The 14,439-nt window shown below is 41.0% G+C and overlaps 1 protein-coding gene across 1 annotated transcript in view; it reads right to left on the bottom strand.

The window, feature by feature from the left end:
- The window catches only part of lingo3a (leucine rich repeat and Ig domain containing 3a), a 49,320-nt gene extending 35,117 nt beyond the window's left edge, over positions 1-14,203 (bottom strand). Inside the window, exon 1 of the mRNA XM_012864866.3 lies at positions 13,691-14,203. The gene's annotated coding sequence lies outside the window, so the exon portion shown is untranslated. The remainder of the gene's footprint in view (positions 1-13,690) is intronic.
- Positions 14,204-14,439: the final 236 nt, after the last annotated feature.

Here is a 14,439-nt window from a genome sequence, read left to right as displayed (position 1 = left end):
AATACAAATACAACAAATCTTATTGGATAAGATTAGTCAAGACAATAATAGTGAACCAAATCTGGATTAACAAAGTGGATATTCATACGCTTATTTATTTAGCAAGGAAGAGAAAGTCCAAACTGTTGATTTAACAAACCAGGTCCACACCAGAGTGTTTAAAAGCCCTCTCTGGTGAGCCTCTGTGCCGTCTACCTGTCTGTGTTTAACCACGACCACCTGTGGGAAAAATGTAATTCGAACCATTAAATATCTGGGAGGATTCAGGTGGACATCATCTTTTCTGCTCCACTTTTGAGCAGCACCTTTACCCTGACATCCAAAGGCATCAGCCCTCACATACAAACACAATCAGAATACTTTATGTCAGAGATGCATACTGACATAAAGTGTCACTCTTCTCCACAGAACCAGTCTTAGCTTAACTAATGAGGGTTCAATGTACATGTTACACCTTTATTCCAAGGGCAACGTCAGTCACGCCATTTAAACTCTACAAGTCTGTCTAGAGTTTGTTTTCTCGCAACATGTTATTTGGCCTTAAATGTCTCTTTCGGCTAATGCTGCATATTGGCTGGAAGGGACGTTAAAATACACAGAAAGCATCAGCAGCCAACCATTCGCTCTTTCTTTTGGGTCATACAACAGATGGCGACAAGAGTTTGAGACTCCGACTCATAAATAAAACCCTTCAGACTCGACTTAGACTCGTGCACTAAAGACTTGACTCGGACGCTTGGTCAGAAAGTCGAGTCTTTGTGCTACGTTTTCATGTCATTTAATGTAGATTGAAAGTAAGCTGGCTCGTGAACTACAGAAAGCAGCTACTGTGTGTATTTTACTGCGGAAGGAATATAAAGATGCCTTTAGAAAAATTTGGGATATTAGTTAAAAGATTAGGATTATAAAGATTAATAGATTATCAAATGTCCATGGAATCACTTAGTACAGGGCTGGAGTCCTAGCCTGCAGCGGTGAAGAGTTAGAGATTTGAAGAGAAAATGTTTGTTTCTGTTGTTAGAGATTTGAGGCTTGACTTGGAAAAAATGACCTGTGGACATCACTGAAACACACAGAGTAATTAAAATGACGTTGCTAAAACAAAGTTTGAGAGTTGAGATCCCTTTATCCTAATATTTAAAACACCAAATGGGCCCTTGGACCAACTTAGCCCTAGAAAACACCACAAAGCACAGTATGTGGCCTGTAGTCAAATGTGGGCTGAATTATTCCACAATGATTACAGATTCTTAAGAATAATTTTTTAATAAGAATAAATTATTTATTTATTTATTTTCTTTCACTTTCTTTTTTCAGGTATCACATTCCACATGTCAGCTTAAATAGTATTATATATGATTTAGTAATGGCATCAAGGTGTTACTCGATTGTATCTGTTGCTTTATGTCTGTTGGTTGTGCTGTTCTTTTTGCGTCTCTTTCCAGGTGATGGAGCAGACGGAGAACGTTTTATTATTCTCTCCCTTTTATCTCTTCTTTCTTTCACCTCTTCTCTTTCTTTTTTTTCTCTTCTTGTTCTTCCTTTACTCTCCTACTTTCCCATTGTAGTGTCCATATAATTTGAAATTCTCCCTGCAGGAATCAAAATAAAGCTATTTACATGCACAAATCAAGTGGAGCACTATGGCGAAAGCTGTTTGCTCCACTTGTGAAAGTAAAATCTGTCGAGCTCTATTTGGCATTAAGACATCAATTCCTATTGCCACATTGCTAGACAGGACACTGGGAAGAAGAAGAAAAAAATAATAATAATAATTTTTGGATTTAAGAAGACTTTGACGGTATCCATGAAAACAAAAAAACATGTGTATTCCTAGCTTTCCCTAAAGAAAATTTCGTTTTTCATCAGTTTAATCATCTACTTTAGAAATAAAAGCTAAAAAACAATGGAAAATGAAGCAACTGAGTCAACAAAAGCTCCGTCCGTCCGTCCGTCTTCTTCCGCTTATCCGGGGTCGGGTCGCGGGGGTAGCAGCTTCAGTAGGGAGGCCCAGACGTCCCTCTCCCCAGCCACTTGGGCCAGCTCCTCAGGAGGAATCCCAAGGCGTTCCCAGGCCAGCCGGGAGACATAGTCCCTCCTGCGTGTCCTGGGTCTTCCCCTGGGCCTCCTCCCGGTGGGACGTGCCCGGAACACCTCACCAGGGAGGCTTCCAGGAGGCATCCTGACCAGATGCCCGAGCCACCTCAACTGGCTCCTCTCGACGTGGAGGAGCAGCGGCTCTACTCTGAGTCCCTCCTGGATGACTGAGCTCCTCACCCTATCTCTAAGGGAGAGCCCAGACACACTACGGAGAAAACTCATTTCATTTCAACAAAAGCTAAGATAAAAAAAAGAAAGAGGAGCTCAAGCTCATCTTCCCGTTCCGCTGATCTCCGTTCTGAGAAAGCGACGACAACAACTGATTATCTGGTTCATGTTCGGTGCCGGAGAAGGAGACAAAAGTCTACTTTAGTTTTCGTGTTTAAGCGTGACAACCTTTGTATACAGTGCAGAAGGACAGAAGCACTGAAGGTTGGGAACTAATGCAAGAACTCAAAGCTGAGGATTTATGCAACTTTATTTTAAAAAACTAAAACCTAAAGTAAAAAAGAAAAGTCTATAAGAATGCTTAGGAAAGCTTGAGTTTTAAAAGAACGAGAAAGACTTGGGAGCAACAACAAAAAAAGCAGGGTGTATTTAAACGGAGGTTGGATGATTACTGACATATTTCGGCTAATGAGATGTACAAGTCAGGGTCAGTGAAACAAACTAGGAAAACCAACTAAAGAACAGAAGCAAGATCATTTTAGCAGTAACACACTCACAACCCACACTAACCCTACCCTAAAGAACAAGAACAGTGAGACATCCAAACCAACAGAATTGTAAAAGGGAATCAGGAGCTTTAGAGAACCAAAGGAGATGTAGATTCAAGAGCAGAAGTTCCTCTAAACGCCTTCATCGGCTCAGGAACAAAAGTCCGACTGAGTGGTTCAGAGTTTAGATGAGACGAACACGCCATCAGCTGTCGTCAGGAGCAGCAACTGGTTGAAGAGTGACTCATTAATCGTGTGTTCAATAACCTTTGATGGTGTTAATTGTGTTTGACCCCGACAAAAACAGTATCAGGTGGTTGAAGACAATTTATTTTCCTAAAAAAAAAAATAGGATTTTAGATTTAGTTTCTTCTTTGGGGGGGCGGATGGAGGAATGGAAAATTGTCAATGCATGTTTCGCTGATCAGTCTTTAGAAGCAGTCTTACAGCGAAAAACCCTGTAACACACTATCACCTGTGTTAATCTCATCTTGCCCATAGTTGCATAATTGAAGAGAGCTGATTACAAAGCTATCTGATGTGCAGGGCGCGCTGTATGAAAGGAGCGTGTAACCCGAGTCAGCGCGCGGGACACAGCTGGCTCGACACAGTACAGTAAGTCACGACTGCGTCGCTCCCAGACTGAGAAATGTGCTTCATAACAGATGAAGGCACCGATACGCCTTCAAGAATGAACAGATAATTTCTCCGGAGTCTGTCGGTTTTTACAAAGCAGAAAGTCTAAATAGGTTATTTTTTTCCACAGTTGTTCCACTGAGGGACTTATAGTGATGAATGACAAAATGTCAGAGCACGAATGATGTTTGATCAATGGGAGACAAAGAGAAAAAGATGGAGTTGCTGCTAAAGGGTTTCAATTAAAGCTGACACATGCGTGTTATTTTTCATTTGGACAACCTAAGCAAGTTTTATAATTACCCGGAAACAACGAGTTCACACATGAAGTTTTATTTATTTATTTATTCGTGTCCAGTCTAGCAATGTGTCAATAAGATTTTTTTTCTTAATGCCAAAATGAGCCCAACAGATTTTACTTTCATGAATGGAGCCTTACTGCTTTCGTCATAGTGCTCCACTTGATTTATATGTATTATTGTCAAGAGAAGTGATGGCCACTCAACCTATTCTTTGAACTATTTCATGTTCAATGGACACTGAAACAGGAAGGTAGAAGAGGAAATAAGAGAGAAACAGATGAAACAGAATGCCAGAAGGAGAGAAAAGATGAAAGAAAAACAGGAGAGGAAAGGGAGAGAGCAATATAACATCCTCTGAGTCTGCTTCTTCACCTGCAAAGAGAGAGATAAAAAGAACAGCAAAACCAACCAATAAAGTATTACAGGTACAAACAACCAACACCTTATACCATCACTGAAAAATATATAGTATGATTTTATACAGAATGTATAAAGTGACAGCTAAAGATAATAATAGTGGTTTTCTGTATTGAAGTGAATCTGTAAGTACCTGGATCCAAGCACATGAAGTTTTAAAACAGCTTCACATTTTCCTGGTTTATTTTCTTCAGTTAAAATTGTCAGCTGAAGAAATGGTTCTCTCAGTAGGAACAATGTTATATAATGTCTGCTTAGATCTTATCTTAATGTAAAATGCCAGAGGTGCATTTCCTTTTAATTGACAGTAGAAATTTAATTTAAATAAAAATGAGGACGATAAAAAGAAACGTGAATTCCTAAGTTTTTGAAAAGGGTGGAAAAAAAAGTCATAGTGAGCATTTGGGGGACTAAAGGGAGCGGGAGACCAAAACAATTGTAATAATAATAATAATAATAATAATAATAATAATAATAATAATAATAATAATAATAATAATAATAATAATAATAATAATAATAATACCAACAATACATTTTATTTGTGAAGCACTTTAGGTTTGATACCAAACCTCAAAGTGCTTCAGAGGCAGACAGATTAAAACAACAAACATCAATAAAACAGTCATTAAATACATAAAACAATAAGATGTACATGGAGAAAGAAGCTTTAATTTGCATAAGCTTTCCAGAAAAGGAAAATTTTAAGTCATTTCTTAACAGCTTCAACCGCCTGTGGAGATCTGAGTTGGTCCAGAAGAGCGTTCCAGAGACGGGGAGCTGCAGCCACAAGACTCTGTCTGCTACGTTCTACGCCTCGTCCTCGGCAGGACCAGACGGTGCCGTTGGCCTGACCGGGTCCGGGTAGATGTTTGGGGTGTGAGCAATTCAGTGAGGTAAGTGGGGGCCACACCATGCAGACAGTGATTCGTGAGCAAAAGAATCTTGTATTCTAATCCGGAGGGGAACGGGGAACCAGCGCCTTGTGCTTAGGATGGGGAAACAACATCACCCCCATCACCCTGGCTTAGTTTAAATACGGGAATGACCTGCACCACTTTCGGAACTCGATTGGTGAAAATACATTCACATTCCTTCTTGAAATGATCATTTTGCTTCGGCTGCTGTCGACTCAGTTATGTGACGCCCCAGCACAGCAGTCATACAGACGTCACGCCGTAGATCACACTCTCCACAAAGTGAATAAACGGAGCAGAGGACACAATTTTGTGACTCGTGCGAAACTCAGTCGGGAGCTGCATAAGGAGAGTACTGTGCATCATGTGTCATGTGGAGCCACGGTGAAACCAGCTTGGTTAAAATGGACCCAGCGGCTCGTACGACTGGCAATCAGTCTAAGCAATTGGTGCAAGGTGATGAGGCAGTTTAGCCCGTCCTGACAGGTAGATACAGACTCTAAAAACAGAATGCTGAAACAACATAAATTATGAATAGCTTCAATTGGTAACAAGCAACTGAATTAGGTTTAACTAACTTCATTTATTTACAGTGGTTTAACTTGACAACTTTTGAACTAAATAAAATGAGTTGGGTAAAGTTAATTCAGTTACATGTTAGCAATTGAAGCAATTTGTTTTCTCTTTTTAGAGTCTAAGAAAAAGGATTTTGTTGTTGCCGTTAGGAACACCAGTGTATTTTACTGAAGAATGTATGTGAATAAAAGCAAATAGTCGTGCTTCAAATGCACCTTACTGAAACTCGAAACGAAGAGAGTGGTTTGCTGCGAGCATAAATGCTATCCTGTTAAATCCCCGATTTACAGGAGAAGCAGCAAAACAAATTGAAAACCCTTACCGTGACGTTTTTTGTGTATAGAGACCGAACAAGATGCAACTTCGATTAGTTTTAAAGCAAATATCGGGATATTGTGTTTAGAGTGTTCAAAGAAAGCTGACAAGGTCTAGCCGGTGTTTCATCTGGATCAGGCAAACAAGGCTGGAAAATATATTTTCATGTGCAAAGCTGAATACAACAAAAATTTATTCAACTGAACCAATAATTTTGTTTCTTTATTTTCTTGTAAAACAAATTGTGATTCATTAAAAAAAGAACAAAAGACGTAGAGGATTATTCTTTCAGCAGTGGCCTTAAACGCTGCTGTCCTAAAGCGAGCCTTGGCAGGAGCCCCAAGCTCCTTTTTCTCCAGTAATCTCAGCTGTGATGGTTGATCCGTATTGAAGAGTAATGGCTGTCCAGTCGCTGCACTTGAAGCTGCCAGCAGCAATAAGTATACATAAAAATAAATGGGGCAGAGAGCTTGACAAGTATATAAACTCCCAGATACCCAGCTCCATATTTCATAATGCAACTAAATCTTTTGAGGCACACTGTTCTCTGTTACACTCACACTTTCCAACATCAACAGAAGAAGAAATTTAACAACCTTTTGGTGACCTTACACTTCACCAAACTGAGCCGTCTAGCACCGCTTCATCTGTAATTCAAGCTCGTGCAAAGTTAAAGGATCAGAGGTGATTATGCTCAGCCATCATATCCGGGGGAGCAAACTGACTGCATGCAAAAAGCAAAGGCTGATCTCTGAACTCCTCTTGACTGTGCATGCACCTACACTCAGATTGCTCCGTGTCCCTTTTTTCTAAACTTATGTAACACTACGACCAACTCGTCAAAACATCCTTTCATCCAGAGACCTGAAAAACATTAAATATGCAACATCCAAAGAGCAAAAAAAAAAAAAAAAGACGTTTTCTCACTTCAGCACTTCCTCTCTGGGACTCATCTGTGTCTGAGTTCTGCTGCTCCTCATCGGATCCAGTCGTCACATAGCACCCATCATAGCAAGATTTGCCTGTTTTGCTTACTAGGATATTAAAAGGCGGAGAGACATTTCTAGAGCTTCCAATATTTAAGAGATTCAGTTTTACATGTGAATAAAGTGGTGTACATACAGCTCAAGGTCCTATCTTTTAGTTTAGTTCAGAAGGAATTTTATTCACAATTTATCCGTAGGTCAGAGTTATTAGGCTTAAAGCTATAGATAGTAATCCTGTTCAGGAGCACTTTTTGTAATACTGGGTGAAATGGTCCTTCCTTCCTGAAAGTAGTAAATACATCATGTATTCACCAAAAATGAGGTTAAAATGAGTTTTCTGTGGGAGCTGCAGGCCTGTCAAAACTAACCAATCCATGCCCCTCGGTCCGAAGAGCATGGATTTGACAGAGTTTTGTTCCTGCTTTCATTCCTCTCTGTCCCTCAAGTTCTGAGATATCGGCATATTTATTGGTGTCCCACATGCCAATCACGCAACGCCAGTTTCTGTGATCTTTCCTTTATTTCCGCTTGCTGGCTGCACAGGCGCACCTCTAGTTTTTATGTATCCGGTTAGATTAGCAGCTAGCTGTTCGTTGTAGCTCCGCTGCTCTCACCGTAGACTTTGAGCATGGCTGAGAGTCGCATGAAACGAACCGTGTTCATGTTTATGAGAAGAAGAGGAAGTCCTCAGTAGAAAGTAATAAGACCAGAGTGGATTTGGGAGATTTTTAAGACGCGATCCCCCTGAAAAGTGGAAGAACGGGGTAAGCCGGTCTTGCACGTGTGCAGTTATTCAAAAAGGGACTTGGGGGAACCTCCGGAAAAATAGTTTTAATGATGACAAAAATAAACATGGTCATTTACTACAATGAAAATAAGGAAACGACTTCTGACAGACCATTTTGGATAGGCTAGTGAGATGTTGATCAAGATCGATTTAAAGGAACATCTTACTTCTTGAAGGTAAAAATATGACAAAATGATTGAAGACTTTGAGGCAGTATTCAAACTTGTCTAAATTTATGTCACAAGCATCTGTGGACAGTTGTAATCGCTTGCATCTGGACCGTGTTGCTTGACGTTTTTGCTTTGATTCTGTTTTGTTTCACAAATTACAACAAAAGCTAGTTTTTATGACTCAATTAAAGCCACATAAATAAATAGCACCGCAGTGAGCTGAGACGCAGCAGAACGCAGCCCTTTTTACCGCTAAATAGCCTTTGTCAAGAGCTTATTTTTCACCAGAAAGACAATTTAGCAGAAGCCTGAATAAAAACTCTTGTATTTGGCCTCAATTAGGCCCAAACACACATGGGTCCTATTTGACAAAATGTCACTTGAAATTGCGCTTTAAGCATTACTCACTAAGGTCACTAATTAAAGTCAGTCTTAAGGCAGGGATGGCCACTCAGGGACAATGAAGTTTCCATTCCTGTCAGAAAGAGGATGAACAGAATGTGGAGTAAACTCTGGTAGTTGTACTGAGGAGGAGGATGCAGAAAGTCACTGGCAAAGTACAAACATATACATAAGTGATACTATAAAAAGTATGCATAGGTTGAAAAAAATCACAAGTCAATCATTTAAAAGAATTAGAGAAATCCATTAAATAATTTTCAAAGTTTGATAAAAAAAGTACTAAATAAAGTGAAGAGATTGACCAGTTTTGCAGGAAAGTTGTAAAAAATAAATAAATAGAACGAGAACTAAACATGTCACCCATGTAAAAAAAATATCAGAAGCAGGTGCTCCTCTGTTATGTGATCAACATTTTGATCTACATGCAAAACCCTATATGATGCACAATGAATGTAATTCTGAACATTCAGTCTCCGTAACTAAACATGGTGGTGACAGCAACATGCTGCTGGGATGCTTTTCTGCTGCACTGAAAGGAAAGCTGGTCAAAGATGGAGCTAAATACAAGTCAAACCTGGAAAAAAAACCTTTAGAGGCTGCCAGAAGGCCTGCCTAGGGTGAGCGGTCACCTTCCACCGGGACAACAACCTTAAAACTACAGCAAAAGCTACAAGGGAACGGTTCGGAGCAAAGCATATTCCTGTGTGTCAAAGTGACGACCTAATTCCAAATGAGAATCTTTGTCAAAACTTGCAAAATGATGTCCAGAGATGTCGTAACCGGACTATTATACTAATCATCCGCAATCTCCAGATGTTTTTTTTTTTATATATACTAAGAACTTTTTATCGTCTTTCTTACACTTTATGTGCTATTCGGTTTTTGCCTTTCACATGAAATCCTAAGTAAATGAGTTGAAGTTTGGAGTTGCCTGTAATAAAAATGTGGAAAGGTCCAACATCATTATCAGATTCATTCTATCAGATTTTAAACTGGAGGGAGACAGGTGCTAATCTGTTACAGTTTGTCGATTAAAGTGCTCGGCGACTGCAAGGTCAGCCATCCACATATGTCAGAACAAATGTTAGGTAAGGCAATCATGTTTGGGGAAGAGGGGTGGGGGGGGGGGTGTAAGGTCCAGATGCTGTCTAAGCTCTGCATTTAGGTTTCAGCTCCATGTATAACGGCATTACACCAGTCAGTGAGTGGGCGGACAGCCAGCACACAGTTCCAGTTGGACTTTTTAGCAGCATGACATGCCAGCATGCCTGCATGTATCCTAACCCTCCTGTACTCCTCCACCACTGTGTCGCTCCTTCCTCGTCCTCCCCTTTTTTTACTGTCCCTCCCTGGAGAGTGGCAGGGCCCCCGTCTTGCTGACAGAGGATGCATCTCTGCTTTACTGCCGTCATAAATACTGTGAAATTGAAAACAATGTGGCTGTCTGGGTATTGGCAGCGTTAAGCTGCGGTAATGTCACTACTGAGCACAGATGACAGCTTTATGCACATCAGAAAAGGCTCGAAATGGGAAGGTAAGTGTGGGCGTTATAATGGACAAGACTAACAGGCCTGATTCAACAATGCACTCTGAAGGGACACATAGGCCCGTCGGTGCAGATTTCATTACTGACGCATAAATCTGTCAAAGAAGGAGCCTAAGTGGCACCTTGGGTACCATTGAAGTGCTTTTGCATAATTGCTTTCGCTTTGGTCCCCTTTTCCTTTTTAATTTTGCACGATAACTTCTCTTGACAAGCAGGTGTAGGAATCCATAAGATGGGACATGCAGTAAAAGACGACACATCCAGGGACGCACACCGTGAAAAACAAAAGTTTTGATTTCTAAACAACAAAGAGGTAAAGATTAGGTATCGTCCTGTTATTTGGTACTTAATAGTTATTTGATGTCAGTCTTTTACGCTTGATCTAAACTCACTGGTTTATACTATCCGAGAAGCACAAACGTTTATTTTTTCCTCTAGACTCTGCTGTGACTGGCATATATTTGCAGATATTTATTCACAGGTAAACAGTGGATCGCATCTCCAGAGTCTGCCAAGTCATACTGAAAGTTTTTGCAATCAAACTAAGCCAAGATGTAACTGAATTTCCAACAGTCTGACACACAGTTCAATAATTATGTTTTATTGTTCTTCCACGGGTCAATTCAGTTCCTAATAAATACATAATTTACTATGCAAGCAGAGGAAGAAGCAAACTGAAAGGATTTTTCCGAATAATGTGACTTCATAGTGTTTTAGTTTACAGATTCGAAACGCTAAAAAAGATCCCATGGCAGTGATGTTTGGGGCAGTATTTGAGGGGTTCACATTTATAAATGTGTGAAATGTGCCAAACCAAACAAAGCCACAAACCTATCTAGCCAGGAAGACAAAAACACATACAAGTCAAATTAGAGAAAAATTATGTTCAGATTTTTCCATTTTAGCTCCTTAGTTTTGTTTTTGTTCTTTCATAAAATAAGAGTGCTTATGGTGCTTAAAGTGTCAAAACACAATAACCAAAGCTGTATTATATTTAGGGAGAAGATAGCAATGATGACACTGTGATCACAGATCCAGTAAGGCTTTCTGGTGTGTCTAAAAAGGTGTCATTATCTCAATCTTGAACCCAAGAGTTTGATTAAAAATCACATGTAAATATTTCATTAAGGTTGAAACTTTTATCATAAGCATTTGGGAAAATTGCTTGCTTCCTTGTAAAATACATTGTAACCAATCATGCTCACATTGTCCAATATTAGACCTGACAATACAATCCAAAGACCAATGTCTACTTGTACCACATCATTCCCATGTGTGTTTATGACTATGTCATCTGCATACATTGTAATTTCAACATCATCACACAGCCATCCATCTTCTAATGACAAATCTGAGTAAGCAATTAACCTAGCAGTCATGTTTTTGGACCGTGGGAAGAACCCACGCACAGGGAGAACATGCTAACTCCATGCAGAAAGACCCCAGGTCGAACCCAGGGTTTGCTGCAAGGCAACAGTGCTACCAACTACCCCACTGTGCATCCTCACCATCAGCAGGACAATTATAAAATACAAAAATGGTTCCAAATATTAATCCTTTTAGTGCCTCATAATACAGGCAGAGGAAGAGGAAGATTTATTTGTTTAACACTGGTTTACCTTAGTTATTGGCTATTTTAAGCAATTTGTTTGGCATAATAGGAATAGCATAAGAATCACGTCAAATAAAATGCCTCATGACATTAACACAAAATTATAATAATGTATAAATTATCATAATCTAAAATGTTCTATTAAAACTGCTTGGCAACTGGCTCTTAGCAACACACCTGCAGCTTTAGGGTGATGTTCCTTTACTTTGCACAACTCTGTGTTTTTACAACTGGACATATTTGCAAACTGCTATATAATTTTTCAAGCAGCTGACCAGCAGTGTGCAACAAGAGGTGTTGAGGATTTTGAAACTTTACTTTTAAAAAGTAAATTACCTTGCTACCAGCAATTAGGCCAGGCATAGTGAAGCCTGATCGCTGCAGCCCAGCCGTAAACGCTCCAAGTGTTTCCTTTTCCTCATCCGCCTCTCCTTCCTTCCAGAGTCCTACTCTGATAATAGGAGCATTAACACCTGTAACTGGCTGTCCAATCACTTTTGGATTGGATTTTCTCCCTGACTTGTCTGGCACGACGTTTCCACTGCAACAAATTATACAGTCTGGCATCGTTATCGCACAGTGTGATAGGAATTACATTTTTGAAATTTTCTGCCGTGTGATAATAACTCTGCCCTTAACAGATTAAAAGCTTTGAAACTAGATAGAGAAAAGGAAAGATAGCTCAAAACACTGAGCACGAATAAGGTCATTGTAGTATAAATGGCTGATGAAAACCTTTTTCTCTCCATAAAATGCAAACAGAGAATAGAGATGTGGCATTTGAGATACTGTAGGCAAGCTAGTGGAAAACAGATATAGTATTATGTGTTCTATTGGAAAGACTGAATATATAACAAAAAGGATGGGCACAGGAATTAGAAGTCTTAAGTGTACTTGTTTGGATGTCAAGAAACATGACCTACCGTTTTGTTTTTTGGGTGTTCTGCATTTTGTGCAAAAAATACAACTTAAAAAAAGCTATTTGTAACAGCATTTCATGCCACCAACGGTTGCCCAACAGGCTAAAATGAGCCAGTGATGAGCTGTTGCCATCTAATCTGCTACTTACGAGAAACCCCAACACATATGCCCTGGAATGAGACCTAGATATTATTCATGTATTCAGAGAGAGAGAGAGCTGAATGTTGCTGCAAAGCCTGTGTACAGGATAAAAGTCTGAATAGCTGGGTGATTGAGCAGACCTAACTGTTCAGTGATTGCACACAAGAATACGGGGGGCAAGGTGGGTGCCGTTTTGTTGCTTCTTGACAAATGTGTAAGATTGTCAGGTAATTATTCACTGAACGCTGGCCAGGTAATGGAGAAAGCATGCAGTGACATTGCAGTGCAGAAACCTTGGAAGGGGTCAGTGCATCTATCAATAAATCAAAACGGCTGGAAAACTGAAATGATGGAAAAACAAGGGCAAAGTGGCTGACTTATGGACTCGACCCACAGGTCTGAGTGACTTTATGCCTTTATCTTCTCTCTCGCCTCGTTGCAACTTCTATGGAAGTACAAACTGTCTGTGTAACTATTGCGTATAAATTAATTGCTGGGGGAGAGATGAACTCCAGAGCCGTCAGATTGAAGCACAGCTGCGTTTCTTAGAATAATCGCCTGATTTGTAGTAGCTGCACTCAGAATGGAGCGCACACCATGGAAGGCACGGGAGCAGCGCTGGAAATGGCCTGAGCAAACACCGAGGATTAGATATGTCATCTGGTCACGCTGATATAATTGCAGGATCGATCATGGGCTGCCTTACCCTTCCTGCTCACCGTTTACATCATTAAATCCTAATTGAAACCTGATCAGCGAAGGACACACACATACCAACAGAGATGAGTTGTGCACTGTTGCACAAACACACTTCCTCAGCGGTGACAACAGAGAAGCACAGTCAGTGTAAGATAATGAGAGCTGATGTCCATCTAAGTTAAGGAACAAATCGATGTGGGGCAGGGGTTGGGGGGGGGGGGGCTGCAGCATCAGAAGAAAGAACTGGAGGGATGAAATAGTGTCACAGAAATCTCTGGCTGCATCTCCTGCCCATCAGCAGCAAAGCAAAGCAGCAAACAAGATACACGCGCCACGTGTATACGATCTGTTTTTGTAAAAAAAAAAATGGATGCAGACAGTGACAGAGAGCACATGGAGTACACAGATGAGTGTGCTGTGTTGGGAAAAGATGGGAAGTTGACTCACCCAGGACGGGAAGCGGCACTGTGCTGCTGGTACATCTACAAGGCTGAAGATGCTCTGATCACTTGTGGCCGTTCTGGCTGCCTGTGCAGGATAACGCTGCTACTCCTGTCTCCCCAAGCACAGAGCATCCTCCTCCCCTTTCTCCTCCTCCTTGTCCTCCTCCTCCTCTTTCTCCAGCAGCAGCAGCAGCAGCAGCAGGAGCAGCAGCTGGACTGGGTTGGTATTCACTTGCCTTCCCCCGCTTTCTCTCCCTGCTCCGTGGATCAATTGTCCACCGTCTCAAACAGAAATCCACCGATCTCCTCTGTCGCCTCCGAGTGCAGCAGGAACTCCTCTCACGTCTTCGCGGTGCGGAGAAGCGGTGAGGGATGCCACCGGCAGCGGCGGGCAGCTCGGGCTGATGCAGCTCGGGTTCTTGGGTTGCATGTGGGTGTGTGTGAGTGTGCTGCTGGCATGCGTGTGTGCGAGGGATAGAAAGTGTGGTGCTGTGTGCTTGAAAGAGGAACCGACTGTAGTTCATTGGCGCTCATCTGCACTGTTGACTCTCTCTCTCTCTCTCTCTCTCTCCCTCTCTCTCTCTTTGGATCTCATTCTCTAGATGTTTTATGCTGCATTCAGTTCCTGTGGGATAAATGCAAAATGTGTGACACACTTAAAATTCAGCCAGCTTCAGTTTTTCAGTGGGTGGATGTACACAGAGCCCTCTTTTGGAAATATAAAAAAAAAAAAAACGAGATCGCAAGGATGTG

The sequence above is a fragment of the Fundulus heteroclitus genome, chromosome 9 (assembly GCF_011125445.2).
Source record: "Fundulus heteroclitus isolate FHET01 chromosome 9, MU-UCD_Fhet_4.1, whole genome shotgun sequence".
NCBI lineage: Eukaryota > Metazoa > Chordata > Actinopteri > Cyprinodontiformes > Fundulidae > Fundulus > Fundulus heteroclitus.
This window is presented reverse-complemented; position numbering and strand designations above follow the sequence as displayed.